Raw genomic sequence first — 16346 nt, 5'->3', positions numbered from 1 at the left:
GGGAGTGCCAGGTGGTAGCCAATGGGCTACTCACTTTTAGGGTGGCTACACCCTTTTTATGACCACTTCCATTGGGAAGTGGGTCTGACCCTAACCCTAGTGGCCTAATTCCTTCCAAACAAGATGGAGGAATTTAAAAAGTAGTGTCCACTTCAGCTCGTCCACCTTAGAGATGGGACTGGCATGAAGTGGGCATTCCTCCTAATTTAACTAATTTTCCCGCCTGTGCTGCCACCAAAAGTGGGTAAGGAAAGGGGGCTGATCATCTCCACCATCTGGAGAGACCTGGGTCACATTATGAAGACGACAAAGCCTTTGAAGCTCACCACTCTGGAATGCCCATTGTGCCTGGGAGAGGAGGTCGCACCTCTGCCCAGAGCAGGCCTTTGTTCTGAGCCCTCTAGAGCATTGGTTCTCACCTTAGGGGAGCAGAATTCTGTCTAAGGTGGCTGCACTGGTTTTGACCAGTCAGTGTCCATGCTAAGAGTTGGTAGGTTTTCAGGGGCACCTCTAAGGTGACCTCTGAGTGCAAGAATTAATAAATTCATCACTGGATTCAGTGAGGGGTTTATTAATATGAGATGTTTGATACCAAACATCCCTATCTTCAGTGAAACCATCATGTAGCTGGTGAACTTTTAATGACCAGTGTCCAGCACATGTACTTAAAATGGCTTCCCTGTTCACTTACTATGTCCGAGAACCGACGAAGACATTGTAGTGGCATATCTTCTCAAGCAGGTATGCCCTCACATGTAATATAATGCACCCCGCCTTTAGGGCTGGAACGCCGGCTAGAGGGGTGACTTACATATATTGCATGCAGTGTAAAGGGGACAGGGCACACAGGCTGTGTACCATGTCGTAGTTTCATTTTAGTTCTGCACCAAGACACACAGCCTTGCGAAAGCAGCACTGTGTGCACTTATTGAAAGGGTCCCTGGGTCTGACAATTCATGCTGCAGCCCTCAGGGGCCTCCCTTTAGTACCCTATGCCCTAGGTACCAAGGGTACCATTTATTAGGGAATTAGGCCCAGATATAAGAGGGCCTAGAGCCTCCTTGCGCCACATTAGCGTCATTGTTTCTGCTGCCTGTCTGAGGTTAGCCCACGTTGCTTCTGTAACTCTGTTTTTCTTTCACTGATAGCTTTGTTATTCCAGGCCAAAGCGGCTTGGACTGCCTGAGAATCCCTGGGATGTTTACTTCTGGCCCCTTTCTTTCCCTATTGTGCCCTTTAAGCCTCGCAGTCAGGAGCTTGTTAGCTGAGCTACAAATATGAATATGAGCATCCCAAGACTGCACATGATTTACAGTGGGATAAGACTCTCATAAAATGGGTCAGGTTCCCTTCAACTAGTTCCTTTAAAAACGTGCAGGGCTTACCCTGGCCCATTATACTCTTCCCCAATTCATACCAGCAGGTGTAATGTTATTGATCCTATGTGGATCCTGACTGAGTAGCTGGTTGAGTTTTAATGTTAAGGACACACAGTTGTGATTGCTTGTAAAGACTGATCCTACATGGCAATCTGATACAATAATCCACCCTCTGTCTGTAGTAAGGATATGATCAATATTGGTATTACTACCTCTTCCAGTGTAGTTGAAGGATTTGGGCCAGAGCTACGATACGCTGCAATATTGAAATTATATTTCATTATTAGATCTTTAAGGGCCAGTCCATATGTGCTATGACTAAAACGTGCCAAGGACCACCCCCTCATGTCTCTATATCCACATAGCTATTTTGATATAGTAGGGCGCAGGTTAATGTTAAAATCACCCAGCCAAAGGTAGAAAGGGTCCTAGTTAAATAATTTGGTAGAGAAGGGACATAAAGGACCTTCAAACTGCAATATTGTCAAAAAGATGTCCAATATTCGGGACAAATCATTGAAAAAGGAATAGGAAAAGTGTCAAGAGAGAGAGTTGAAGGTATTCTGAGAGTGAGTTGTCCTAAAACTCAGAGAGTATAATGTTTAGGTTTTAGTGGATGGAAGGCCAGTATTGCCAGACAGTCTGCTATCTCCAATGACAAGACATTTCCTTGGGCTGACTTATCTGGGAAGAGACACAATGATCAGAACCTTCAAACAGTATTAGTTTAATATTACATTTAGATCCCAAGCAGAATTGTGTCATTAATATGTAACATGTCAACAGTTGAACGTAGGCAAACAAACATGTTACATTGCATCACATAGGAAGATCAGGAGGCCCTTTCAACAGGATGCAAATTGTCTTAATCAAAATGTCAATTTTCAATGGGTTGAGATATGTCTTGTGATTGTCTGAATCTTCTCCAGATGGGTGGATGCTTATTCAACCAGGTGAAATTATAGTCTCACTGTAGCAAAATTACTGTTGAGGAAGTTAGTACCTAGATACGGTATGCTGGTTTCTCTAGAATCAGATCGAGGTACTCATTTAACAGTATGATTATTACAATGTTATATGCAGCATTACAAATTGGACAGAAGCTGTGTTGCAGTTATTGTCCGTAAGCTTCTGGCAAAGTGGAGCTGCTTATCGGAACGATGAAATCAAGACTGGTGAAAGTTTATGCCCCCACTTCACTGAAATGGCCTGATGCTGTGCCTCTAGTGTTGATGAGTCTACAAACTCGACAGAAAAACTGGTTTATTGCTGCACAAACTCTTAATGGGCAGAACAATGAGATTATCTGCAGTTCCAACAAATGCACTTGTGAATATTACAGATGACATGGTACTCAGTTGCTGTAAGGGATTGGCTGATGTGATACATTCTGTCTCTTGGCAAGTTGAAGCCATTACTGCAAATCCACACTAGGAGCAGTGTCACAACCTTAGTCCTGGTCACTGGATCCTAGTAAAGAAGCATGTGAACAAGTGCTGTCTAGAGCCACATTGGAGAGGCCCCTATCAAGTAATTCTGATTACGAATATAGCAGTTAAATGTGCTGGGATCCCAAACTGGCTACATGCTTCATATACCCAGAGAACAAGGGATCCTTAGAAAGAACTAGTGTTTTATGAGCCAGAACCAAGAACACTGGTGTATGTACTACCACAAGTTGTATGAGATCAGACTCGAGAGAAAAGTCTCATCAGAGAGCAAGAAGAAGTAAGGGGTGAAGGAAATCTGACAGGTGAAGAGGTCCAACTGCGGGGCATCTCACAGAGTGGCATAAGAAACTTTGGGTAGAGGAGAAGAACCGAAGAGTAGAGAATAACATTTTAGAAGAACACTGAGTGGGGTTAAGGATTGTCTATATGAAGATATTATCATTAATAAAGAGTAAAAGGAAATAGAAAAATCTATGAAAAAGTAAAAGACTAACTTAAGAAGAAACTAACCTGAAGAAGAATATACTGATGTTGCTCAACCTAAAAAGATATCATTTGCTGCTGCAAACGGTTATTGGTAGTATATCTAATTGTAGAGAAACATGTGTACTACTAATACTAGGTGCAAAATAATTTGTGATATTACATGCACTTATAGATTTTGTAGGAGTAGCAATAGTTTTAGTTATACACTTCACACCTGACACAGAAAAAGCAGTAGTAGAATTTGTGAATGCAACATCCAAACCAGATATAGATGAAGATGAGCTGAACACATAATTGAATGAACACTATTCAATGAATGTTTACTCTAAGCTAATCCAAGAACACAGTAAAGCTACTGTAGGAAGCTGGCTCTGTATATACTATATCAAAATGTGATAGTGTGCACAGAGTCCAGGGGTTACCCAAGAGGCTTGACAGAGGCAATAATAGATAATACTAATGCTCTATTTGTGGTAGTGTGGTCGAGCAGTCAGGCTTATCAGAGGGTAGCGTTAAGCATTTGTTGTACACACACAAGCAATCAGTGAAAACACACACTCAATAACTTAACTCTAGGCCAATAGGTTTTTATATAGAAAAATATTATTTTGGTAATTTATTTTTAGAACCACAGGATTCATTTAGCAGGTAAGTATATTAAATTAAAGATACTATGCATATTAATAGTTAGGACTTTGAATCAAAGCAATATTGTACACAGTTTTCATTAAAATGGCAAAAAACTATTTTAAAAGTGGACACAGTGCGATTTTCAACAGCTCCTGGGGGAGGTAAGTACCACACTTACAGGTTCAGTCTCTGGGGCCTAGGTAACCCACTGTTGGGGGTTCAAGGCAACCCCAAGTACCCAGCAAGGGGGAGGTGTGAGGCACCTCCACCCAGGACAGGCTTTGTTTCTGACCACAGAGTGCACAAAGGTACTCACCCCATGTGGTCAGAAACATGTCTTGGAGTGGCAGGCTAGCACAGACCAGTCAGCCTTACACTAGCAGTTGGGCTAACATACGTCTCTGAGATGCCCTCTGTGTGCATTTTTCGATAGATCCCACACTGGCATCAGAGTGGGTTTATTGCGCTGAGAAGTTTGATACCAAACTTACCAGTATTCAGTGTAGCCATTATGGTGCGGTAGAGTTCGTAATGACAAACTCTCAGATCATATACTCAGTTTGGCTACCCTGCAGTTACAATGTCTAAGAATTGCCTTAGACACTGTAGGGGCATAGTGCTCATGCAGCTATGCACTCACCTGTGGTATAGTGCACCCTGCCTTAGGGCTGTAATGCTTGCTAGAGGGGTGACTTACCTATGCCACATGCAGTGGTTTGTGAGCATGGCACTCTGAGGGGAGTCATGTTGACTTTGTCTTTTCTACCCACCAGCACACACAAGCTGCAAAGCAGTGTGCATGCACTGAGTGAGGGGTCCCTGAGGGTGGCATAATACATGCTGCAGTCCTTAGGGACCTTCCCTGGCCACAGGTCCCTTGGTACCAGTGGTACCTTTTACAAGGGACTTAACTGTGTGCAGGGCTATGCCAATTGTGGAAACAAAGGTACAGTTTTAGGGAAAGAACACTGGTGCTGGGGCCTGGTTAGCAGGGTCCCAGCACACTTCCAATCAAAGCTGGCATCAACAATTAGGCAAAAAGTAGGGAGTGACCATACCAACAGTAGCATTTTCCTACAGCTACTGATGTTAAGAATTGTTACATTTATGCACACATGCCATCCTCAACAGATAAACAGTTTTCATATCGCCATATTCCACTTTCCTATGCTATGTCATGTTGTAAATTTCTAGGTTTAGTTTATAGACATCAACTTTTTGAATGCTATTACTCAAGCAGAAATGGAGACCTCATGCCATTACTTTAGACCATTTCATCCTGTAAACACTCACAGCACATGCAAGAAACCTAACATGCTTAATAAACTCACAAGAAAAAGCTTTTGTTCTAATGTTAGAAGACAGAAATGAGCAAAAAGTGCTAATAGGAAACAGGATGTTCAAAAGAACTTACAGAGCAAATAAGAAGTTGAGTTTAGAAGAAAGATGCCTATACCTAAGCTTAAATTAGATAAAAGGCACAAAGGGAAAATATGTGTGTCTAAAAGAAGAATCAGTGGAAGAAAGATGCCAGTGGAAAATAGTAATTGTGAGCATGTGTTTGAATTAATTTGAAGATCATGGCAAATTTTCCAAGAAGATGATCCTACAATAGCTGGGGTGTAATTTATATGCGGAGAGAATGCACATTTTAGGGTGCCTGCTTAACATGGGGGTATTTGCTATTTATGCTTACTTTTTCCAAAGATGTATCGCATAAAGAGCTTAGATGCATTACCTATGATACCTGCACACAAAAACTACACATGCAGTGTAAATAGGGGAACACAATTAGTGGGTGTCATATTTGGAGCACTTAAACCTGCTGTAAGAGTAGTCTTGAATGATGAGAAAATCAGAAAGCTTTCAACAGTAGTTGATAGGTTACCAACAAGCACACCTGAGCTTTATTGGTAGAAAACACTGAGCGTGTAGCACTTAGATCTATGGTCTTGCAGTATCGCTCGGCCTTAGATATCCAACGAGCTGAGAAAGGTGGTGTTTGAAAATTGAGAATTGTTGCACCTATATACTTGACAAGAGTAGAAAGATAGTGGATTATGCAAAGAATATTACTGACCTAAACCTTGATCTTGAACCATTAGAAACCACAATTCAGTTAAAAGCCTTACAAAAGGGGTTTCCTTGGTAGCTAGTTGGTTTAATAGTAGGACGAATTCCTAAACCAATATTAAGTCCTGTCTTAATAGAAATTTCTTTCTTTCTTTTGACTTAGCAATAAATAAGGCAGTAAAAATATATATTAATAAACAAGAGAGTGAGAGACAAGAATGAAAGAATGAAGAGAGATTTAGAACCTAGTGCCAGAGTGAATGGAGAATATAAGAGATTGAAAGAAAGATACATTTTAAAACAGAAAAGACGAGATACTGAAATAGAAGATGAAAGTGAACTCTAACTATACATTTGTGAATGTAATATTTGTGATGGTACCAAACCTTCACATGGGAGAAGTTGCTAAACATTTGAATAAAAATAAATTCTAATTAATTAATAACCTATATGAGTGAAATATAGGCTTAACCAAATGCTGCATTTTAAACGTGCATTTTCCTTACTAAACTCTGCATGAGCTGTATTTGCTTGACCTTTTCGACTTGCTAACATAAACAAATTCCAAACACCTTCAGCTCAGCAGAAGTGGTTCTATTGTGACTTTTGCATGGCCTTTGCATGACACAAACTTCCTATGCTAGCAAAGAAAGCTATATCCTTCTATTTTTTTAACTGCTTGACCTACATTGGAATCTCAAAACTTGCTAAACTAATCTTAAACTTGCTTCTTTATTAATAGGCTACAAGTGTGAAGATGCGTGAGAGAAGAGGTGATATAATGCAAATACATTTAAAATGTACATGAGTGTTCTTTCTTTCAGAGACCAAGATGAATGAGAACATTTTGTAGCGTTTCACTTTGCACGAAACTTTTATGAATTTTATCTTACTCTCTTTGTTAGAAGATACCATCTCAATGGAAAACTGTCCTGTGTCATGCTGTTTTTGTCTGCTTGTTGGCTGACTGAACAATTTATCTGAAACATATGTTATAGTTTTATTTTTATTGTATTCTGTTATAAAAGTGTCCCAGGGAAAGAACAGACTGTGAAACTTCGAGACTGCACAACATTCAGATTCAGATTCAGACTCAATAACTTTATTGACTCTCATACAGACTTTGCTCCATGCCTATACTATTCTCTATCAGAGTCTGATATTGTATTACTTATGAGTACTGATACCTTTACTGCCTAGACTGATTATCAAACACTTGTTCTTTTTTCCTATTTTTGAACCAAAATTATTTATTTCTACTGATTTAGAATAATAATAGGATAGGGACTAGATTAGAGGACACGCCTTATGAAATGTTCTGTAAACTATAGTGACTAATAAATAAAAGATTTACAACATGATAAATAAAGCCTTTAATGTTTTGGCCTACAACTCTCAATATTGATATTGACTCCAGAGAATTTACTAAGTGTATGAAAATCATGTATTTGTGTTAGAATTGCAGTTTTATTTCACCTGCATATTTGAGAGGTCCCCTACTGGGTATCTAAGAGTTGCGGAGTGTATTATAAATTTAGGATTCTTTGTGCTCCAAGAGGTAAGTTAGTTAGAGGTTACTAGATGCAGTAAAATCTGTATGGAAAGTTAAAGGTCACAATAGCAGAAGACCAGCACAAGAGGAGGTAGAGACTTGCAGGATTAAGTTTTGTGCTGGGGGCATTTAAGGTTTTGGGTGGTTAACATAGGTAACCATATTTGTATAGTGAGATTTTAGGGGCATATTTACAAACCATGTGGCGCAGGGCAACACAGTAAGAGACCGTGCTGCTCTGCCTTGCACCGCAGAGAAAGGGTAGAAATGCACCATATTTACATGATATGGTGCATGTCTGTCCTTTCCCACTGTGCTGGCACACAAATTGCTGCCTACAGCCAGTGCAGGCACCCTTGTACCATAATGCAAGGGTGTCTGCGTTGTCAGCAGAATGCAGCACACATAGAAAAAGGAAACAACTTGTTACGCCTGCCCTGGGGAGGTGTACAGTTTTGACGCATTCATGGGTTTACAGATTCTTGTAAATCTGGGAATTCATCAAAACCTTTGGGTGCTACGTGGAAACACCCGCCCCAACACCCATGGTACGCCTCCCTGATGTAGTGCAAGGCAACGCAGCAACTTGAAAAGCCACGCAATGTGTGCCACCAGTGCGCCACAAAAAGTGACGCACCAGCTGCGCATGGGGCTTGTAAACAAACCCCTTAGTTGTGTAAAGCAGAATGCTCAGGGATGCTATGTGATGTGCACCTGCTTCAATAAAAGTGCCCTTTTTCACACAAAGCCAGTATCAGTAGTCTGTGCTGCGCCCCCTTTCACCAAGAATATTCCTTTAACTGAGGCACGACCAGTGGTGTAATAGAAGAGGATGGGGCCTCCCTGCAGAATGTAACAGGGGCCCCTGTGCCTCACAGATCTCACAGATTTTCATAGACCTTGGGTTAAATGGGTTCCCCTTGGAGGGCTGGTTGCCACTTGTGGGGTGGGGGCCCTGCACCGCAGGGGCTAGAGGGGCCAGTGTTACACCCAAGGTCTTGACATGATGCAGCACTGTACACTAAGTGGCTTTTTTACAAGCCCCTTGAGCTGCCAGTGCATCACATTTTGTGATTCACGGGCAGCACATAGTGCAGACCCATATCTACAAGGCCACACAAAGACACTTTGCATTGCTTTTCATGGCCTTGTAGATATGGTGTAAGGCAATGCAGCACAAGTCGCTGCGTTGCCTTGCACTGCATCAGGGAGGCGTACCATGGCAGTTAGAGTGGGGGTTCTCATGCAACACCCCTGGGTTTTGACGCTTTCCCAGATTTGCAAGAAATTGTAAACCTTGGAAAGCGTCAAAAATGTACGCCTCCCCAGGGCAGGTGCAATGAGGAAAAATATCTTTATTTCTCCTTGTTGTTTCCTCTTTCCATGTGTGCTTCATTCTACAGCACACATAGAAAGAGGAAAATGCCTCTCTGGATTGTTTTTGTGCCGGTATGTGCCCTTTCCTCCACAAAAACAATCATTTTGATAACCCAGACACCCTTACACCATGGTGCAAGGGTGCCTCCGTTGATGGTAGGCAGCAATTTGTGCACCAGCGAAGGGGGAAAGGACAGTGCACTTCTGCCCTGCACCACAGGACTTGTAAATATGCCCCTAAGATCAATCAGTCGGTCTGCTTAACAATTCCAGCTGCTGTCACTCAAACCACCGTCAACATTCCACAAGTGAAACCGTGACGTTCTAACACTGGGAAGCCAGCACGGAATCGACAGACACAACATGTTTTCATAAAAGCCCCATATTGCAGAGACCAATTAGGTGCAAATTAGTTTCTGGTGCAAGGATTTTCAGAGTCCCAGGAAATTAATTTTCTTCCACTGGGCGCTCACTTGTTTCTTGCAATAAAACAATTTTAAGGTCATTTGTTGCAATCGGGCGCCCTCTTGTGACCAAGTGTGAGGATATCATTAGGCACAAGTTTACAAACACATTAGCTGCAAACTCATAGGTTTTGTATTCAGCTCTGAGAAGAAACTGTAGGAATATTGCAATACTTCAGGTTCATTCCAAGGGATTATTCTGTGCAGCAACAAATTATATTAGTACCTTTCAGAAAAGTGTGTTCCACTGCTTAATGGCGGTTGTAAAGATTAGGTGACTGTGAATCCCCAACCCACAATGCCTTAAAGCAGCCTCTTTGGGAAAGCCTACTGAGAGTTTACTGCATCTTGCGTAGCCACTCTAGTCCATCTGCTCCTTCAAAGCAGTGATCAGTCTTGAACTGAAACAAAATGATGTATGTAATGTGATGAATTGAAGTGGGCAATAGTGTGCCTTCATGTTATAAATACACAGTACAGATTTAACCATAAAATAATAATTATACACTGCTGATCTATTGTTGTTTCTTTAGTATATCTATAAACATGAATATTTGAATAGAGGTCTACAAGCCCATTGCCCCGTCGCCTGTCCCCAATGGAAATGCACCCACTACTCCAAGTGGGCACCTATAGATGATGGCTAACTGCTAATGTCAGGTATCCCAGGACGGGGCATAAGTGCCACTGGGGAGCAGGATCGGGCTGGGACAAAAAAAAACAGGACAAGGCACCAATATAAAAGTGGCCCCCAATAGCGATCCATATAGCTAAAAAGAAAAAGTGGCCCATGTTTGCAAATCAGGCCTGTTTTGAACTTGCAAAGACACGCCGTATGAACCGTAGACTGCACGCATGTTTTTTTTTTTTAATGCAATGCTTGTTGTAAGATCAGGGAAAACAACTGTAAAAACCGTCCCAACTGCTCATAAAACAGGTCCACAAGCTACCTAAAAGTCGGCCCACGCACAGACCTGCCAGAGTAGCCCACGGGGCACTGCCTGACTACCATAGGCCAATCCGAACCTGTGAGGAGAAACAGCGCCGTCACTTGTACGCATTACAGGGCAGGTGAGACTAGAGTGTGCTCAGGCACATCAGAACCCCTCCTGCTCCCGTATCTTAATATGGGCATACGCCCACAAAACCAGCAACTACATATGTGGGCATTATCATGACGATGCCGAGTTCTGGTACCATCACTAGGGCTTAGACTAAAGGCCGAGTGGTGTGTACATTTTCACCACAACCTTAAAAGCATTACGGACATCTGATAACGAAACGTCTTCCACAGATTTTTTTATATTACATTTTAATTTTCTTATTTCCCTGTTTCCAACTAGTTTAAAGTTTCTTAATGCACGTGAATAACATCGCTGCAGTAAATTATACGTGTTGGAATCAAATCTATTATGTGCCTCCCACATGCGGATGCGATATTCTACTCACCTCGTACACAATGTAAAATAGCCTGCATATCTTCAAAAGGGTATAAAAAAAATGTTACGTCCGTGTTTACTGTTTCGCAGAATAGCACGGACGCGGTTGTACGCACACGTATCACAATATGACATTTCCGGCAGTATGCATTTTGTGGAAGGGAGCACTGGGCGCCATGGGAACGCATACCTCTTCATCCAGTCGGCTGCCATAGCCTGGGCTGCAGCTCTGGTGCGCCGGACTTTAGGTATATTGCAGGGTACCGCCGCCAGTCTGTCTCGTTTTTTTCTTGTATTCTCGTTTGCTCCCCTCTTTTCTTCTTTTGTCACTCACCTCATGCCTTTATCCTCGGCCTATTCTTTTCTTCTGGCCTGCTCCCTATCATTCTCTTTCTCCGCTCTGTGCGCGAATTGTTCTTCCCACCCCCCTCCGCTTCTTTCTCATTAGCGCTTTGCTGGAGCGGCTCCTTGCAAACTACATGGATATAAAGAATATGACGGGAGCCTGCTGGAGTCTCGTTGCTCTGGAAACCTAAATGTACATACAGCTCGCGCTGGTGCTCGGTGGAGCCACAGCGGGGAACAGGGACTTGTGCATTAGCGTCAATAAAATCTTCACTGATCTCTTTCGAAAAACTTCGGGGAATTTATTGCATTTGCCAAAAGCTTTTAAAGACATTTGTAAAAAGCTTTATAAGGCTGGAAAGGAAGTGGGGGAGGGGGAGCGCGGAGGGCGTGGGGCGTCGCACGCACAGCTTGACAGACGACTGATTGTGACCTAGAAGGCCATTGCAGCTTGTATCACTCAGTGCCCCTACTGCTGACAGTACAAACACATACAAACCATCACTCTCCTACAAGTGTGACAGTTCACAACTTCACACTCTTCCAGCACCCTAAAGCTATAAAATGGCGTGGGTGGCATGTATGAGTCATTTTTAGTGTATATTGCATTAATAAACACCTGCTGTTGTGCTCCTCTCTTAATAAGACAAACAGCACCAGCATGTAGCAGATAAGGACCAGTGTTTGCAATTAAGTGCCGATGCCGAGCCCCGGAAGCCACAAGTTCAAGTTAAGCACTGTGTCTGGGCAATAAAACTGGAAACTGAACTTCGACTGGGGAATTTTGTATGGCTGCCTAAAAGGGCAATGGCAAGGCTTCTATTTGTGTCACCCTGCAGTTAAGCCGCTGCTATGAGGCAAATTCAGGTTATTTTAAAACCAATCAAAAGCCCTGTGGCCTTCACCACATCAAAAGATACATAAGCAGTGAACGCAGTGCAACCTAGGGGAGGGGATATATATGTGCACAAAGTCGATGGAGGTACTGGAGGGCCCTAAATTGTGATGTGACAATGAATCCCCATGTGCACAAACTAACAATTAACAACTAATAAATTGAAATGCGCATTGCACACAGTACAAAGCTAGTTTGCAATGTGTAGTATCAGTGAAAATCATCTTTTGCAATGTAATGGAGCCATAGTATTCCTTTGTAAAGCAAATACGTTGGTGGCTCACAAAGTGGCTTTGCAATTCGCAAAGTCAATTACCTCCTATTCTTCTACCCCGTCCCATTACTTACTCCATGATGTGAATGTGCCCATTCACCCTCTGTTCGTCACCCCTTCCAAGCTGCTTTTTATTTCTATTCAGTATAGATTACCCATAAAAGACCCATCCTCCCCTTCTGCCTCCTGACTGGGGTGCTGAAGGATTGCAATGGCATGTTCTTGCTGGGACGCTTGAGCCCCTTCGTTTTCTTGTAATAAGCATATGTTTTTACACAGTTTCTGAGAAGGTTTTAACACTGAAGGTCTTTTTCCTTGTGGCCATTACCATGGCAAGGCGTTTCGGTGAGCTAGGCTCCTTAGTTTGTAGACATCTTTATTTACAAGTTCTTGAGGCTCATAATATTCTCACTTTGGATCCCAGATTCCTTCCGAAGGTTAACTCTAGCTATCATAGGAATCAGGAGATCATTTTCCCTATGTTGCCTCGGTAGGAGGATGATCGAATCTCTTTGCTGTATTTGTTTGATGTGGTGAGGGCAGTCAGCATCTATTTAAAGAGATCGGCTGAGTAGAGGATTTTAGAGACCCTACTGACCCTGTCAAGAGAGGTGGGAAACTCCCTTCATCCACTGTGGCGAGATCAATCAAGTCAGTTATATCCTTAGCACATCAAGGGGAGGGAAGAGAGATCCCTGAAGTATTAAGTCTCACTCTGCTAGGGATATGGCTGCTTCCTGGGCAGAGTGGTCAGGTGTCTCCATAGTGGATATTTGTAGGGCGGCCTCTTGGTCTTCTCCCTCCACATTTATCCTTTATTACAGACTAAAGGCCTCGTTATGAGGCTGGCGGTCCTTGTGGTGACGGTCAGACTGCCGCAACTGTGGCAATCCGACAGCCACAATACAACCCTGGCGGGCGGACCTGCCAGGAGGCCGTCGTCCCCGCCAGGAACATGGTACACGCAGAACCCAGCGCAACTTGGCTGATTAGAAATCAGCTTTCTGCCAGCCTTTCCATGGCAGTGACCTACATGGAAAGGCTGGCAGAAAGCTAGTGCAAGGGGCTTTCCATTTGAAAATCTTTCAGAGTTGGCGGAGGGTGTAGCAGCAGGAGGAGGTGAGGAGGTGACCATGTTTACCTGTGAGTGAGACTGATGATTCACTATGGCAGGAAACAGATACCATTGAATTAAAACTAATATTTCGATGGGCCCATGATGAAACCCTGTGCCCATGTAACACCCCTTGGTTTGAAATAATAACACAGCCACCTATTATATTATAGGCGTTCCTTGATGCAGTTCTCTCAAACATTCGCAATTCAGGACTTTAAAACATGAACGGGTCAGCATATCCCCGAGCACCACAAACGGTTATTTACATTCATGATAATGTTGTAACATGTATTGCGTCAGGCATCAGTCCACTTAGACCCCCATAAAGCCAACCGCCCCAGATATAACCGTGGAAGAAGTGTTACACAGACTAGTGATAAGTATGGCTGATGTTCACCGATTTGGTCTCACAGCAATATATGTGAAGTCCGGTAACACTCCATGAAATTAACACATGCTTACCACTGCCATTGGTTAGCAATATTGATAAAGGCAAATACATATACGTAAAGGAGACGAGGTCCAAGAGGGTCATAAAATAATGGACAATTAAACAGGAGCTACACGTAAGAAACACATCCTTTGGAAACCATGGAGACTCCCCTGGAACATGATAAACACCTTCCTTTCAGACAAGAAGATGAAACACAAATATTGTAAACTATGATACAAAGGTACCAAGGACCATGCTCAGCCATGGCCAAAGGAAGGGACATTTGACAGACATAGCTGAACATACATTGACTTACATTCGCTCCAAGTATAAGAGAAAGAAAAGACGGAAAAGGGAAGTCACTCTGTCATTATGGCCGGTATTTTGTGAAACAAATACACATGTGAGGCGAACAGCACCTGAAGAGGCAGTGACACAGCCCCCAGAGAGGCCTTCAGGGGAAACCTCACCTTACAGTCTTTATCCCATTCTGCCAGCTTTAGGGTACCAGAATCCCTTTAGAGTTGCACCTAAAGATGCGAGACAAGAATCACGGGGAGCCAAGGCAACTTCAGACCCCCCTACAACTCCTCAGGCCAGTCCAGAACCAGACTAAAGAGACAGACTAATAAATTAATTGCAGCAGACAGTGAGACAGGCAGAATGATCTAGAAGTCCAGCCCTCTTCGAGGGTAATGGACTACAGGACATGTTGTTCTTAGGCTGGGAGACAATTCTGAGGAAACTCTGAGAGAGGCAGCTGAGGAATGGAATGGATAAAAAGACGGATGGGACAGGGACGTAGAGATGCCACAGTATAATGACCCTTCAACTGAGTTAGAAAAGGTAGCAGGGGCAGAGGACGACGGGGAGTGGGAATTAAGGCCTAACAGGGGTGTAGATGAACAGGAAACTAAACAGAGACTATATAATTTCCATCTGCGACCCACGCGGGCGTTACTAATGACAGCAAAAGACACCTCAGACATAAGGAAGAGAAAATCCTAGAAACGAGCATGCCAGATTTAACACCCATAGACATAATAGAACAAAAGGAGACTAGTTGCTATTTCCATCCCTTCTCAGATGAATTGGGAATGGACTAAAAAGGAAGGAAGAAAGCTACCTGAGAAGGGTCTTTTCAACCCTATGACTTAGCAACTGCAGAAGATTGACTACAGAGGAACCGAGTGACCCAGACTGGAACTACCCCTTTATGCAAGAGTGTCTTGCGGTCGGATAGCTGTATGCTATAGAAGAACCAGCTGAAGTAATACAAAGTATAGACCAGATCTGAGGTTAGGCCAGAGGCCAGTAAACCCTCAACCAATAACCCAGTTACCCCTAATTTTCAAGGGTGAGCAAGTACCCACATATTCACCATGGCCACAGATGGATAAAGAGAATTTAAAGAGAGCACTACCCCCACTGCCTGAGTTAGCAGGAAAATGGATTAGATGCTTTGAAAAAACACACTGCTGGAGTGAATCTCGCCTTGGGCGATGTTAAAAGCTTGCTAAGTTCTTTAGTGGGAGACAAAGTAAATACCATTTTTGCCAGACCAGGGTTCCCTCAAACAAAACATTGATAAATATACAGTTTGATGGGTCTTCCTTTAAAAATGTCCATCAATGTGTTTGGGATGCGCTCCGAAAGGGACATACCCAGACAGACCAGACATTGTAGCCCTTATGGCGGAGAGCATAAAACTGACTGAGGATATTGCAGAATTCATTACCAGAATGAAGGAACAATGGGTACAGTAAGTAAGATGTAACTGGGAAAACACATTTTATAATGTATTGAAACAGGGCCTACCCACAGATATACAAGCAAACCTAGATGGAGTAGTGGGAATAGAGGCTAAACCATGGTGAGAAATACAAGCCCATATAATACATTATTTCAAGCAAAAACAAGAGAAGGATAAGGAGAGGACAGAACAAGCAGATAGGGCCACAACCAAGTTGGTGCAACAGAAACTAAATACAGAAGGGCACTTTTGACAGCACCACCAACAGCTGTTGCACCGTCAGTGCAAGTGCAAACACCACCAGGGCAGCCAAGTAACATGGGAAAGAGACAAGGATGTTTTTCGGGAGGCCAAGGGCCAGCACAGGGAAGAGGACAAGGAAGATACAGAGTAGGACAGCAGTGCTATTATTGTGGTAAGATGGGTCATTTTGCAAGGGAATGTAGAACAAAAAAGAACAATAATGGATCACCACGCAGAGGCAGATGAGGCCACAACCAACGCAATGGGTGCCCCAACAACAAGCAATACAGGGACCCCGAAGGTCCCTCAACTTCAGTGGACTGCTCAACAGGGCCCAGTACCACAGAGTGTACCCCAGGGCGTCAGAAACACTACAGGAGGGCCAACACAAGTCCAGGTGGGAGGAGTAACGGTGCAAGAAGGCAATCCATTTTA

At 43.1% G+C, this 16346-nt stretch overlaps 1 long non-coding RNA gene across 1 annotated transcript in view; it reads right to left on the bottom strand.

Annotated features, from left to right (window-relative positions):
• LOC138265850 (uncharacterized) overlaps positions 1 to 11395 on the bottom strand; it is a 76407-nt gene extending 65012 nt beyond the window's left edge. Inside the window, exon 1 of the long non-coding RNA XR_011199436.1 lies at positions 11042 to 11395. This is a non-coding gene — a long non-coding RNA (uncharacterized lncRNA). The remainder of the gene's footprint in view (positions 1 to 11041) is intronic.
• Between the last annotated feature and the right edge of the window lie 4951 nt (positions 11396 to 16346).

This window comes from Pleurodeles waltl, chromosome 11, assembly GCF_031143425.1.
Source record: "Pleurodeles waltl isolate 20211129_DDA chromosome 11, aPleWal1.hap1.20221129, whole genome shotgun sequence".
NCBI lineage: Eukaryota > Metazoa > Chordata > Amphibia > Caudata > Salamandridae > Pleurodeles > Pleurodeles waltl.
The sequence above is the reverse complement of the archived record's forward strand: the minus strand, read 5'-3'. Positions and strand labels throughout refer to the sequence as shown.